Consider the following 14,943-nt stretch of genomic DNA (forward strand, 5'->3'; position numbering starts at 1 on the left):
CCTATAGTACTATTTATTTATTTAATTTTGATAATGTCTTAGTGTGCATAGTTTATTTATTAAGTTTCACAGTATTTACAGCTAAAACACATAACATTATCAGGGTGTCCTGTTTACGTCGCAATATTCTGGGACATACTGAGAACATCCTAAGTATCTTGATTCTCAGATGTCTTGAAGAATTCGACATTTACAATTCTGCAGATGTCTTTTTAAGTCGCTATGTCCCGGGGTACGCAAACAACGTCCTGAATATATTGATTCTGAGATGTCTCAATAACTTTGGCATTGCCGATATCCGTACTGCACCTTGCGGAGGATTTCCTTAGTCAAACATTCTGAACATGTTCATATTAAGTTCATATTAAGTTCTAGTTTTTGAAAATCTAAAGATTTTCAAATTTACTCAAAGATGTCCTCGGGAATTCCGATAGGTTGAATTGATCACTAAATATCTTACTTTTAACCTTAATTGGAAAACCGGAAATTTTAGAATAGTGAATCAGTATCAGCTGTGCGCTGGCATACTAAATTTACTGAACCAATGTGGGAAATTCTCTCACCTTGTTATAGTCTCGTCGCCTGATGCCAAGCATACAGTGACAAAGGCAAAGCTCCAAGCTATTCATTCTGTCTTTTTTTCCTTTAGCGACACTAGCGCACTGAAGAGACACAATCAGCATCTTTATGTCTCTATAAGCATCGTATTTGAACTTAATACATAATTAAAACTCACGGGAAGCATATAATTCGCGGACGCATGAAATTGCTTCGAAGGCCACGATTTTGAGACCACTGACCTGAAAGTCACTGAAGAGTCGAAGGTAAGAAGAAAGTGTCTATCTGTTGTTGGTCATACATCATATTTCAACACTCGAGATAATTTACTAACCGAGTCTGGTGCCGAAACATCTCATGTCTAATGCTCTTCTTCCTACACTATTAACCTGTTCGACAAGATTTTAAATTTTACAATACATGAGATTTTACATTTCGCACAGACAATGGACGGTTAAAAGTATTTGTCTATTCTTGGAATTTGAATTTGGCATATAAACGCGGAAGGTGTCTCTCTTTACCCATCGTACCAACCAGGCGGCTAATGCAAGATTCATTAGCTGCAAAGAATGTTGACGTTGCAAACGTTCGCAGCTTAGGCTTTCTAGTTGCGGTTAACTGTTACCTCATTTACGCTTTCATGATATTTTGTTATCCACACATCTTGGTTATATTACTTGCCGTCTGGCTAATTTCTAGTCCTTTAAATTGTACTTTTAATTTCTTAACAAATTGATCGATTTAAAAATAGAGCATATATAAATGCACAAGTGAACATTACGTCTTCGTTATAGAATAATTAAATCGTGCGAATCTGACAGCGAAACATTTTCAGTGTGACAAATCTCAAGCCAATAAATTTGTTTACATTTAACAACTGAGGCTGCAAATAATACTTTTATTAAACGCTAAATTATAAGTATGTTTGTTCAATAATAAAACTATAATGAATAGATTATAAATTATCACTATCGAATTCTGAATACTACACATAAATTAATCACGGAACATAACTTTCTTTAATCTTGTATTAGGAATAATTAAAGATTGAACAAGTTTTGTATTCGTTGAAGTGGTTGCGTCAAAACAAGCAGCAATGTTAGGTGACACGCAATTTTTAATAGATACCCAGAGTGAGTAACTAAAAGCTTTGAGATACTTAAAAGGTATCAAGACAAAGTCATCTTTATATTGGTATTGTTTTATAAGTTCTATGAATTTCACAAGAGATATATATGGACTTCTCCTTTTTAAGAAGCATAGATATTCTGCGTCTCTTCGATGAACAAAATGAAAATTAAATTAATAATAATAAAAATTATGGAGTCAACTGTGACATAATCTAATAAGGAAATCATTAAACTGCATTAGATATGGATTTTAATTACATCGCATATAGAGGACTGGAACTGAAATTGTTAACTAAAGCTGAATGAATTTGCCAAATAAGAAACGTTTAGGAAGCTTAATTCACTGACTGAAGAAGATTTATCAGGTAACTTACGCAAAACTAAAGTTGAAAATATTTTATGCGTACCCCATATGAGCTCCTCGAACGGCCTATTAAATTATACATATTTTTTACTTCACTCCATTTAAACATATTTCCTCGAATTTCATTGGAGATACATTTCTAATTCAATCAGTTCAGCTCTCACTAATTGAATTAGAAATACATATCTAATGAAATAGATCTTTCGCGGTAAAACAAAAATACATAAAACTCAATCTTCATTAAAAATTGTAAAACACAGGAAAACCTAAAACACCAAGTAAAGTTAAAAACAGTTGAAAAACAATTTTTGCAATTAAAATTAGAATTTCTACCCCCCAAAAAAACGAATTCAGCCAGCGGGTAGGAAGACAAAATTTTCGGTGAACAAAACTGAAAGTTAACTTTGGTTCACACTGTGCAAAAAGATACTGAAGTTGGTGCACCAACTGACTTAATTAACTGTTCTACTAAGCGTTTCAAATGTAAACAAATGTCGGCCTCTGGTTTAGCTGCACTTAAACTTTTAAAGTGCTGATAATTCTACAAATATCGCATGCAGATTAACTAAAGGCAGAACACTCTTAACGAGAGTATAAGAGCAACGTAATTCAATCACTTTTAAAGCCAAAAATCCACAATTTACCAACACATAAGAATTAAAAAAACTGCACTTTCCGAGCCGGAGTTACATATATATACGTTTCATGCAATCGATTGCAACAAAAAAGGGAGGTGCACAACTATATGCTATAACAGTCCTGTATATAAAATTTCAACGTTCTACAGGTACTCGTTTTTGAATATGTAGGATACATACATATGTAGGTACGTACATACAGATTTCATGAAAAAAATCACTTTTGAATGAATTTTCAATCGATTTTACAATCTGTTTTGGAAAAAAAAGAGTCCTTTATTCTGTCCGTACGCACAGATATCATGCAAAAACTTCGTTCGAATGGATTCCAGAACGGTCGAAAAGGGTATTTTCTTTGAAAATATGATACCCGAAGTTTTTCGCGATTATAATACTTCTTTTATTTCGTGCAACGAAGCAAAAAGGGGCCAACAAATTTTCAGATCATTTTGCTCTTTTTAGTTCACATGGATGGAGCACTGACGCAGAGAATTTCTATTATTATTATTATTATTATTATTATTATTATTATTATTATTAACGTTAGTCGTGTATTTCCGGCAAAATGACACAGAATAATTTCCTTAAGAAAACAGATACTTGAGATGTTGGTTCTTACTATGAATATGATCTTGATTTTGAAAAAGTTAGAGGTGTCTTGTGAAAAACAATTCAGAAAAAAACTTGATGTGTTTAAAGGATTGTAAAAGTAATAAAATATTCACCTGTTAGTAATAGTGTATTACGAAAATATGTGAAAGAAAATGAAAAAAGAATCAATTATTGATTTTAAATTGCGAGTAACGTAAAATGTTGCAGAGGCAATGAATGAACAATTTTTTACATTAAAATCGTCAGTTAAAAGTACTAATTATTTTGAATATGAGCTGATGATCTAATATTTATGTGTAAGATTTTGTGGAATGGGCGAAATATTATTGACGAAATTAAAGATTACCAGTGCTAAAATTATGATAAGGAAATTTACAAAAAACAGTGAAATAAAGTAAAATTTCATTAAAATTAAGAAAGAAAGAAGAAATAAATGTGACATTTTGTTTTATAACTTTTTCGAACTCTCATTCTAAAGAAAAAGAGAAGAACATGAGGGGGGGGGAGGAAACGGTAAAACGTTTTTTAAAAAATCTAAGTAATTAGGTAGGGACCGTCAAAGTAATTCTAATTCTGAAGCTAAAGAAGATACTTTCCAGCAGATTTCAACTAATGAAGTACAAATTAATTAGCTTCAAAGTGAGTTCATTTGAATATGATTGAAAGCTTAAGAAAATTTGGTTCAGGAGTGATTGAATTGTAATAAGAATTAAACACAGTTCAACCGCGTGTGAATGCCGGCGAATAGGCTGGTTACATGGGCGTTTTTCACAGTTTTCTTCAATGTGCAACGTAAATGCTTGTCAGTTTCTTTAGAAATTCCTCCACGAAGGCATCATTTCCCTTAAGCGGATAACTTTAGTGTACAATGATGTAATGACATAATTGAATCTGATCCTTAGAGAATTAACGTTTTCCAAGATGACCAGTAGAAGTGTAACACTCTTGGAACAGTTGATGAATATATTATCTATAATTAAACTTACTTCAATAAAAATGAGAACAGTATTTTATGATGCATTTTGATTATCCGCACTCGTTTTCAGCATTCATTTGGATTGCGGTGTTTTGGTGCATTTTCGAGTACACGCCCAACAATAACCTAGTCACCGTATGCGTGTATTACTATAATGTGTTTGAGTACACATTCAATCAACTGCGTTCACTGACTATAAAAATGTAAAAATCGGCTATGCGGTTTTTTTTCCTTCGCACAAAATTTCTTATTTCTCATAAAATGAGTCTTTTATTATTATTTATGAATAGAATTGTGCCGGTGACTTGTAAAGATAGCCAAAACAGGCTATGTTGCTCAATTCGTTTTGTGAATTGGCAGATTTTAAAATAAGGAGCCAATCTAGGTTTTCCTAAATTCAAAAATGAATGAGAAACCTCAGAGATTAAATTTCTTTGTGTGCTTATTTTAGTATTAAATACAACTGGAATTTCTATTTATTATTAAAAATTAAAAGACTATAATAAATATAAATAAATTTCTGAATCCTTTTTACTTATCGACTTTAATATGCACATGAGAGTATTATTAATAATATTCGCGTAATTAAAATACATCTTTATTATTAACACGTTTATTATCTTTTAGGATCAAATAATTATAAAATGACGTCTTTTAATGCAAAATTTTGTTTTAAAAAAAGAAAAGAAAGAGCAGAAATTCATGTTTGATTATTTTAATAATTCGCTCACATCTGAATCAAATAAATTTAATGACGTATAACGTTAACAACATATTTAACAACTAAGCATGTGCTCTCTTGGATCAAACAGCTGTTATGCATGTTTTGATATTAGCTGGATTGTCCATGCACGTAAATAATAATATTGTAATTTTTCTCTTGGTCCTAATCATAGTTATTTTGCTAATTAACTCATTTAATTTATCCATTTCATATAACCGGACAGTTTATTTATATTATCTTACTCTCAGGTTATATAGATATTTTTATACTTGGCTGTTTGTGTTAATTATATTTGTTACAAACTAAGCATTCTGTGCTCTTTTTTTTAATGATTTAATTATAATTTGTCATTAGCATGTTGTGTTATTTTTTCAATTATCTTACTTGTTTCAGTTCTCGGTATAATTAACAGTAATTGGTGAATTTATACAATTATCAGTTTCTCAGTGATTATATCATATTAGTGATCGTATTTTACTGAGGTCTGTAAACATTATTTGTATGCTCCGACATCCAAGCGGTACGTGGTTACTGACTTCAGTTAAGGTACTTAAGTTATCTTTGTTAATAGGAACAAAATCAGAATTTAATATTCATTCTGTTTCTAGGAGTTTAATCCTCTATACTAACTACTATATTTGGATGCCCCGCAATATACGTTTGTAAAAGTCTGGAAAGTGATGTCTTTATAAAATGTTTTTGTAATGTGTAATATTCTAAGTATATATGTTCTGCTATGAAGTAATTTGATTATCTGAAATAAGGTTGTAATTATGTAAATTGCGTACTTAGTCCTGAACCACAACGACAGCAGTACCTAACACTATTACTGATGGATCTCCTAATGCTAGATATTAGGAGACTCGAGACAATACTACTTAACCTCCTAGTAGAATGATGGTGTCTCCGACACCCGTCGACTGGTTAAAATAGAGCTATCTATCTCAGGGGTCTTGATAATTTCACAACTGTTCAATGCAGACACTATTTAGTCGTTACAATACTGTTACAAACGCACTCATGTACAGGAAAAGAACGATAATATTTGAAATGATAAAACTGCTTCTGCCAAGATAAAATCTATACTAAGTTATCGTTGGTTACCCATCAGCGGCTATTAGTAAACTTGCTGAATACTGCTAAATCAGCTGGTGTTCAAATCTCGTAAAACGGGCTGGTTTCGTGATTTTCTCCAAGAGTGGCATGAATATGAACCAGTTTCCTTTAAATTCTTAAAGTCTTCCACAAAGGCATCATTTCTGTTAGCAAACTCACTTGTGTGCGTGGAATTGCAATAAAAATAAAAAATCGTTGTTTTTCTTGAGAAATTGAGTAAACATTCTTTTCTAGAGAAATGAAAATCTAAGAAATCGAAAATATTAAACGTGTTAGTGTTTTTCGAAACGCCTACATTTGTTCTATGAAACCAAATTTAATGTAAGATTAATTTTGCTTAATTTTAATGCACAGCATATCTGGAAATCCTTGTGTAAAGTTGTGATAAAAGAGAATTAAATTACCTCATACCAGAAAGAATGTCACAAAGGACTTTCAGAGGTTTGTGTTTCCAGTACGAAGGAGGAACGGACGTTTAGCCAGGTGGATAATAAATTAATATTAAGTTATAAAAGTTTGTTACATGCGTATAGGGTCTTCCTAGACTTATTTTACAGAATGGCTGGCCTCTTATATCACATAAAAGATATTCTACTAAATAATAAATATGATAAATGCATTATATTTATTACTATAATCATTTATTTATATTTGAAGCCTGAAGATAAAACAGCTTCAGGTTTGTTCCTAATTCATCAAGAAAATAAGCCTAGAATAATGATTAAGCTTAGATTCACCTAATTTTACATTATTTATGGATATTACGTTCCCATCCGGAGAAATTTACAGAGAAGAATGATTTTTAAGTACTTCACTACGAACAACTGGAATGCTTGATATTATTTTCACTTTTCCATAAAACACTGCTCTCCATACATAAATAGATATTGTTACAAATCGGAGATGCGGTAATATTTATTTATCTTGAACATGATAATAATACGTTACTTAATACAGTAAGTTAATAATTAAAAAGTGATTTTACTTGAAATTCCAAAAACTATTTTTCAACCAGTGTTGTTTTATATCAAAAGTGTCATAAATAAAATAGGTTTGAATGAGGAAGCTCACATGAAGTCTACCTATAATAGGTAGACATATGCAAGCTTGTCGATTTTTATCTTAAATTTTTGTTCAAATAATCATGTCTTTGTTTTAATATATTGACACTTTTTTACTTGTATTATTTTCAATTCAGGAAAAGAGCTACAGAAAAAACACCAATGCTTTTTAATATTGAAATTCTTTTAAGTTGTTTTTTAAATTTTTTTCCAACAGTCAAAACTGGTTTCAAACTGACAGTAAATAATGCTTTGTTTAAGTACAGACTACAAGGAGCTATTAGAATTTTCATATTTTTAAAATTTTTCATACACATTTTAATAAAACGGCTTTGTTTTAATTGGTAAAATTTCTTCAGGAGTGCCACACAGCGGACGAGCAGTAACGTCGCTCAGCACTTGGTAGTTCGATCCGGCGTTCGAATCACGGGAAACGGACTGTCTGCATGGGCGTTTTCGTGGTTTTCCCTATGTACATACCAGCCGGTTTTCCATAGAAAGTTCTTCACGAAGGCATCCGTCCCCTTAGGCAGATAGCTCTCGAGTGTTTTGCGCAATCAACTAAACTGAAATTAAGTCTTCTTAGGAATAATATTATACTGTAATCTGAAGTCTTCAGTTGCAAGTTATTTATTTTGGTTTTGCTATTTAACATTTTAAATTTATATTAAATCGGTTATTTTTTATGTTCCGCATTTGCGAATGATGCCAATCTGTAAAAGGAACCTTTTTTTTTTTTTAAATTTTCTTCATTTAATTACAACAATCCGAGCGAATATCGCCAAGAAGTAGAAATACCTCGCCAAGACGAACACCTTGAGCCGGAAAGGGAATACTTGGGACTTTACAAGTCATTGGAGTTAATGGTGATTGATACTCCGGATTTTCCCTAGCTGGGGGAAAACTGACTCTATCATTTATGTAAATCGCAGGAGCCGCCTGCCTTTTCTGCAAAATACTTTATGCTTATTGCCCCATTTTTGACGCTGCGCATTTTTACCGAGCTTTCTCATCTTACATAAATAAAACTGATATTATGAAAGGAGTTGGCATTTTGCTTGCGAAGTTCCGGTTTTTTGTTAGTGAGGAGATGAAATCTCCTTATGCCTCTCTGCCTTTTTTATTAAATGGGAAGTTATTTGATTAGAGGCCGGCTTTTGTTTCTAGACGGAAAGAAGAGCATTACGCTAAATTTAGGCGAGTTAGGAGTTTGGATTTAAGAATTATGTTCTTATATTGCGCTTCCTTTTCAGAGAAATAAGATTGGATAAAAAATTGCAGAATTTAATAGAATGTACTGGATACATTTTGGGCAAAAAAGATAGAATAAACGTCTAAAAGTAACAGAAAATGCGAAATAGTATTTTGGCTGTAATGGGACACAAAAGTGATGGGAAACAAAAACCTTTCTAGAAATAGATTCCTCTGTAAGAAGACGATTTACACCAAAATAATCCCGTTTATTTGTTTCATGTCATAAAAAAAAAAAAAAAAAAAAAAAAGAATTGTTACGCTCTAAGTTTTCATATCTGTAGAAAAGTAAGTGGACATATATTATCTGAAATTTTGAAAATGTGTTATTTTATTACTTTAACACACATCTTTCAACCGTTATTTCTACAATTGTTGAATTATTACAAAGATAATTCTCCCTTTAAATTGTAAACCAAAAGTTTAAAGCATGAACCAAATACAGTTCGATAAACTAGAAGAAAAGGAATCTGAGTGGAGATAAAGTACACCTTGTACCAAAAAAAAAAAAAAAAAAAAGGAACAGTTCCTATAGCTTGCGTTTTACTGGGTCGACTGGCGAAATTGCGTTTTTCATGCCTTAAAAGCAAGGATTTAGGACTTAGGATATATGTCAGATTTAAACATTGCCCGACACTGAAAATGCATCACCAAAAAGAAGTGTCCAGAAAATGATGAAATTCGGGAAACAGAGACAGCAACGAACAATAAGTGATGTTTATTTCGAAACGATATTCATAACAGCGTCGGCTCAGTAGGTTAGGTTATGTTATGTAAAAGTAAAGAAGCCACCTAAATTTAACTTGAGTAAGTAGTGTGTGGTATTAGAACCACACACTAACTAGAAAACCAGCAACATTCCTCGAGTCGGGATAAAATTGTGATTCCAGCCAACACTACAAGATCTGCCACCGCCGACGGCATACACGGCTTTTCAGCATTAAATTAGCTCAAGTAAAATGAGTTACGTTGCATGATATAGATTGCGATATCCATAGTTGTACAGGTGCATGTTTCAAGATGTTACCTATTGAGATAAATACAGGCATCATGTTTCAGGACATTATATGTACATTGCAGTAGATACAAGCGTGATATTCCCACGTTACAAATCATTTTTGCAAACATGATGTGTTTACATCACTCTTTACTAATCAAATTATTTTAATTAAGAATTAAGTTAAAACTATAAATTGTTAACAAAGCTTACATTTAAATATTCTTGTATAGTTGTGCTGATACTTTAGCAACTCAATTTTGACGATTCATTATGCGCTATTATGTATGCTTTTGCGATAATTTATTTGCAGAAATTACATTATATGCACAGCAGTACAATGTTATTCACTTGTAGAACCACCTTGGACGGCGATGCACGAAGCAGCACTATACACGAAGCAACAGTGAGACTATTGATGGTGCCCTGAGGAACGGCTCTCCATTCCCTGTCAACCATTTGCCACAGTTCGTCTTCTGAACCAGGCAATAGTAGTGTTTGCAAACGGCGTCCCATCACATCCCAAACGTGTTCGATTGGTGAGAGAACGGTGGTCAGGGTAGCATCAGTACATTTTAGAGAGCATGTTGACTGATGCTAGAAGTGTGTGGAAGGGCATTGGTCACTCCCTGAAGTTAGGGGACTATCAGCGGCCACAGCACTTCATCCAAGTATCAGTGGGCCGTCATAGTGTATTGAATGCGAACTAGAGGTGACCTGGAATCTTACACAATTGCGCCCTAAACCATGATGCCGCATTGTCACGCGGTGGGGTGTTTCACAATTGTTGACGGATTGAACCTGTCTCCACATCGACGCCACGGTCGTACGCGGCGACTATTACTGGAGAAACAGAAGCGTGACTCATCTGAGAACACCAAACTGTGTTATTCTGTCGTCCACATGACTTGAGCCCGGCACCACTGCAGACGTTGGCGCCTATGATGTGGGGTCAATGGCAGCCTTCTTAACGGACGCCATGAGTGCAGTCCACTAGCCGCCAATCGACGGCAAATGGTTCTTATCAATATGAGAACATCCAGAAATTCTTAAACATGCTAAAGTATAGAGGTAGGAGTGGCTTGTGGGTACGCCACCGCTTGTCAGCGGATGTGTCTATCCACGCATGCTGACGTTACTCTAGCTGCACCAGCACCCCTTGAACTTTCACCATTTCCTTGTTCCAACCATCGTTGCCACAACACTGACCTACTGAGCAACTTCCGACCTAAGTTAGCCTAAAGGCAACAAACGGAATATATTACTCAGAGGTAAAACCATCTACTATTTACTGGACACAATCTTAGGTCGGGGCCAAAACAGATCAATCGGGTATTAAATTGTCAAAGTCAAATTTCAAAGTTTACATTTGTACAATATACAGAGTTATTTGGATATATTGCATATGTTGAAGAAATACATCCGAAGTTATTATATTAAGATTTTCCAGAATAATTAAGACATGAATTGACAGCTGCCTACACTAACAAACATAGTAACAATAAATGCAGAACGTTTAAAGTAGAAGATCATAGATAAATGTCAGTTATATATAATAGAAAAGTAAATGAACCGTAAGGATCAACACCCCGTTCAGAATCTACACGCTATTGAAATGAAGTATATAGTCATGAAAGAACCAAGTTTGATCTCTAGAGTCCAAATTTAAGTGTAAATGAACATACTTTATGTACATAATCCGTAAGGATCAACACCCCGTTCAGAATCTACACGCTATTGAAATGAAGTATATAGTCATGAAAGAACCAAGTCTGATCTCTAGAGTCCAAATTTAAGTGTAAATGAACATACTTTATGTACATAATCCAGTACTAAATGTTTTGTCCAAAGCAAAATATTGTGCAGTTCATGCAACATTCAAGTCATATAACTCAGAGGTACTGGACTTTGTACTAAATCATAGTAATAAAATCCAAAAGTTCAATCAAGATGTTTTTTGATTCCAGTACAATTAACAGTTATCATATAATTGTTACAATAAGTTAAAGAAGATCATACCAGATATACACAATATAGAACAAACATTATGTTTCCATACTTGGTCATAAATGTGTCATGAGAAAACTATGAGTACAATTATATGTTAATTTACACAAGAACAGATAGCATAATATTGAGAGACATGCATTCATAACGTTGAACAAAAGATTACTTCAGATACAACTAAGCACTTCAGATACAACTAAGATACAACGTACACTTTATGCTGTTGCTTTTGAATGAAAAAAAAGGTCATAACGTTTATAAGAAATCAGATGTTACAATTACTAATAGTACAATTGCATTATTTCGTAGATATGTCATTCCAGATATTCACTGGTTCATGTAAGCCAAAACAAAATTTGATTATGCAGAGGTTCAAACAAGAATATTTAGCAGTAAGATAGAACATAGTGTAAATATGGAAATTTCGCGGCAGATATATAAAGAGATAAACGAAGAAAGTCGATCGCTAAATTAAAGTAATTCTAAGCGCAATAGTCAACACTACATATTATTATACATTATTACATTTGTATTCAAAACCTAGTTATTAATGCAAGTAAGAGATATACACAAAGATATACTATACTGGTTCAAATACATACAATATTACTTATTTCATATAAAACTTACTAAATACATTAAATTACACAAAACATTCTACATACTGTTACATAATGCTCAATATAATTACATGTTACATATTATCATTGTAAATACAAAAGACAGATCATAATCTAATACATTTTAAAAATACAATACTTGTTACAAATTAATAAACATTATAAAAAGTTGCAGTATCAAACACCAGGAGTACACCAGATATTCATAGATAAGCATAATTATAGTCAAACAACGTTAAAATTATTGAAATAAACAATATATAAGAAAAGATTTGAACAATTAGGTTATGCACAGAAACTCTGGTGAAGTCAAATAAAACTAAATAAGAAAAAGAACATGTATGCATTTTGTTAAACTTGTCGTTACATAAACAACATTCAGTAGTACCATAAATGTGCTATAATAATTTTCCACCATTTAAAAAAAAAAGGTATGGCTATGACAAGACAGATTGTAAGAGAGGCAAACCCATTACAGATGAATTTGTCTACAAATCACAGCAAATACCAATCACAAAGTACAGTTACAAATAAGTACATAAAAACTGAAACTAAGCATTTGACATGTTAGAAGAAGCAGTCACCATGAGCAATGGGGAAACAATTATCCTATTTTAAATAAAGAGTCATACCAAACATACAAACAAAACTAACTCATGCCATAGTAAATGCTGTAACAATTTCCAAGATAAAAGAGAAACAGCATTCAACACAACATAAAACAACACATTATTACTTGTAACATAAAAAAAATAACTTTAAACTTATAATTACTCAAAAAAGAATTATATATGGACAAATCTTCACAGTCCGATCATCACGCCCCTCATAAAATGGTGGAACTGCCTTCGTTGACGACGGCATAGCATTATCTGCCATTACACGCGTCCTATGAGACATGAACAAATTTTCTACGATGATTCCCGGAGCAGAAATACGAAAAAGAAAACAGCACGAAAATTAAACTACATGCAAGTTCTTTCTCCTATATCTTCTTCAACGTGCGCTAGAGAGCTGAGCATTTCACATCATTCCCATAGCTCAGTGACATGCGTCTACCCTGAAATTTGCATAATTTTTGGGCCACTCCTTCTTGGTGTTGCATTTTAATGTCGGGTAGTGTATATAGCATTGTTCTAAAATAGGTATTCGGACACGAAATCGGCCTTTTTCTGAAATGACACATCGATTTTTTTCCATATTTCGATTCTCTGACTCAAATTTTGCCAATGTTTTATACAAATCGTATAAGTAGCTTTCAAAAAACACTAGTTCTCAAAATTTTAGCTCATTAATGTTAATTGACTTTGGAATATATTTATTAATATCTCTTTTATTATTAAACGTACTTGATTCCTTTTATCACAATTCGAAATTTAGGTTCAATCCAATAAGATTTGCAGTTATTTCCTGATTTTTTAAAAATAATTTATCTGTTTTGGTAATTTTTATAAATTTTCCGAAAACGATTTTGAATTATAATCTATAAAGCTTTTACCATCACCTTAAAGTAGATGCATTTCTAGGCATACCTGCAAAATATTAACACTTTACCGAACACTAGCGGTTCCGCTCCACTACCATTCTTTTCGCTTAATCGTGAACAGTAATTTTTTTTTAAAACGGTGTGAAAATGTGGGCGTTTACGGAGCAACGCACTTAACCCAAGTGAGCAATGTACCTCAATACTAATAATAAAATGCAGATGATACAGAAAATGGCAATATTATTTATATTATTTATCGCCATGGCTACCGATTGATAGGCTATATTTAGGTAGCCCCGAGAAAAAAGCGATTCATAGGCTATCGGTCAGTAGGCGTTGACGAAAAAAAGCCGATTAATAGGCTATCGGTCGGTAGGCGTTGGCGAAAAAAAGCCGATTAGGCGATCGGTCGGTAGGCATTGGCGATAAAAAGCTGATTAATAGGCTATCGGTCGGTAAAGTGTTACGAGTGTTTTATTCAAAATTTCTAAAGATATACGTGAATTTGTATATTGGCACGTTTTGAAATTCGGCATGTTTATTATAAGCGATAATAACGCCAAATGTGGTTTAGCACTTTGTTAAAGTTATTTGAAGGAATACATGATGCACCTTTTTTTCATCGCGCACAATGAAAAAAGGGGAAAGGAAAACAGGTTACTATAAATTAAGAACTTCTCCAAGTAAATTATTCTGGGCTAAAATTAAAAAAATTGCGTTAAGGTAAATTTACAAATTTTTCTGTAAGGTTCTTACAAAATTTTATAAAATTTAATATTTAGGTATAATTTGTGTTGTAGAATCAAAATAGGAAGAAAAGGGTGTTATATAATTTAAAAAAAAGTCCGAATTTGTATAAAAATATCTATATTAGAACAATGCTATATATAAATCTATTATATATCCTAAGTCTCACTTTTGAGACATAAAAAACTTAAGGTAAATTTTGTCAACCGGCCCAATAGAACGGGAGGTATAAAATTGTCTGAGGTGTGAAGCTAAACCACACATGATCTGAAATTTAAAAAAATTAATTTAAATCTTATACCGGTAAAACTAAAAAGGCACCGTAAACTGTAACTGACAACACACTGCATAAATTTTCATATTTGTTTATGACTATAATGGAAACTTAGCTGAACACTTTGAACGATTACTTACGATTGCAACAAAGCGCGAGTAACTTAAATGGCATATTCAGTTTGTTTAGCTAAATTTCTTAGCTTAAATAAGCTTATTAAATTTTTCCCATTAACTAATTACTTAAAAATATAATTTAAGCATAAACAATAACACCGCAGTCAACCAAATTCTGGGATATTCTAAATCTAGTGAAAAATTTATGATTTATAAGAAACAACACAGCAGTTAAACAGTTAGATCACTCTATTAAGGTCGTAGCT

The sequence above is a fragment of the Stegodyphus dumicola genome, chromosome 6 (assembly GCF_044657685.1).
Source record: "Stegodyphus dumicola isolate Sdum_Otavi_A_Nest chromosome 6, ASM4465768v1".
Classification (NCBI taxonomy): Eukaryota; Metazoa; Arthropoda; class Arachnida; order Araneae; family Eresidae; genus Stegodyphus; species Stegodyphus dumicola.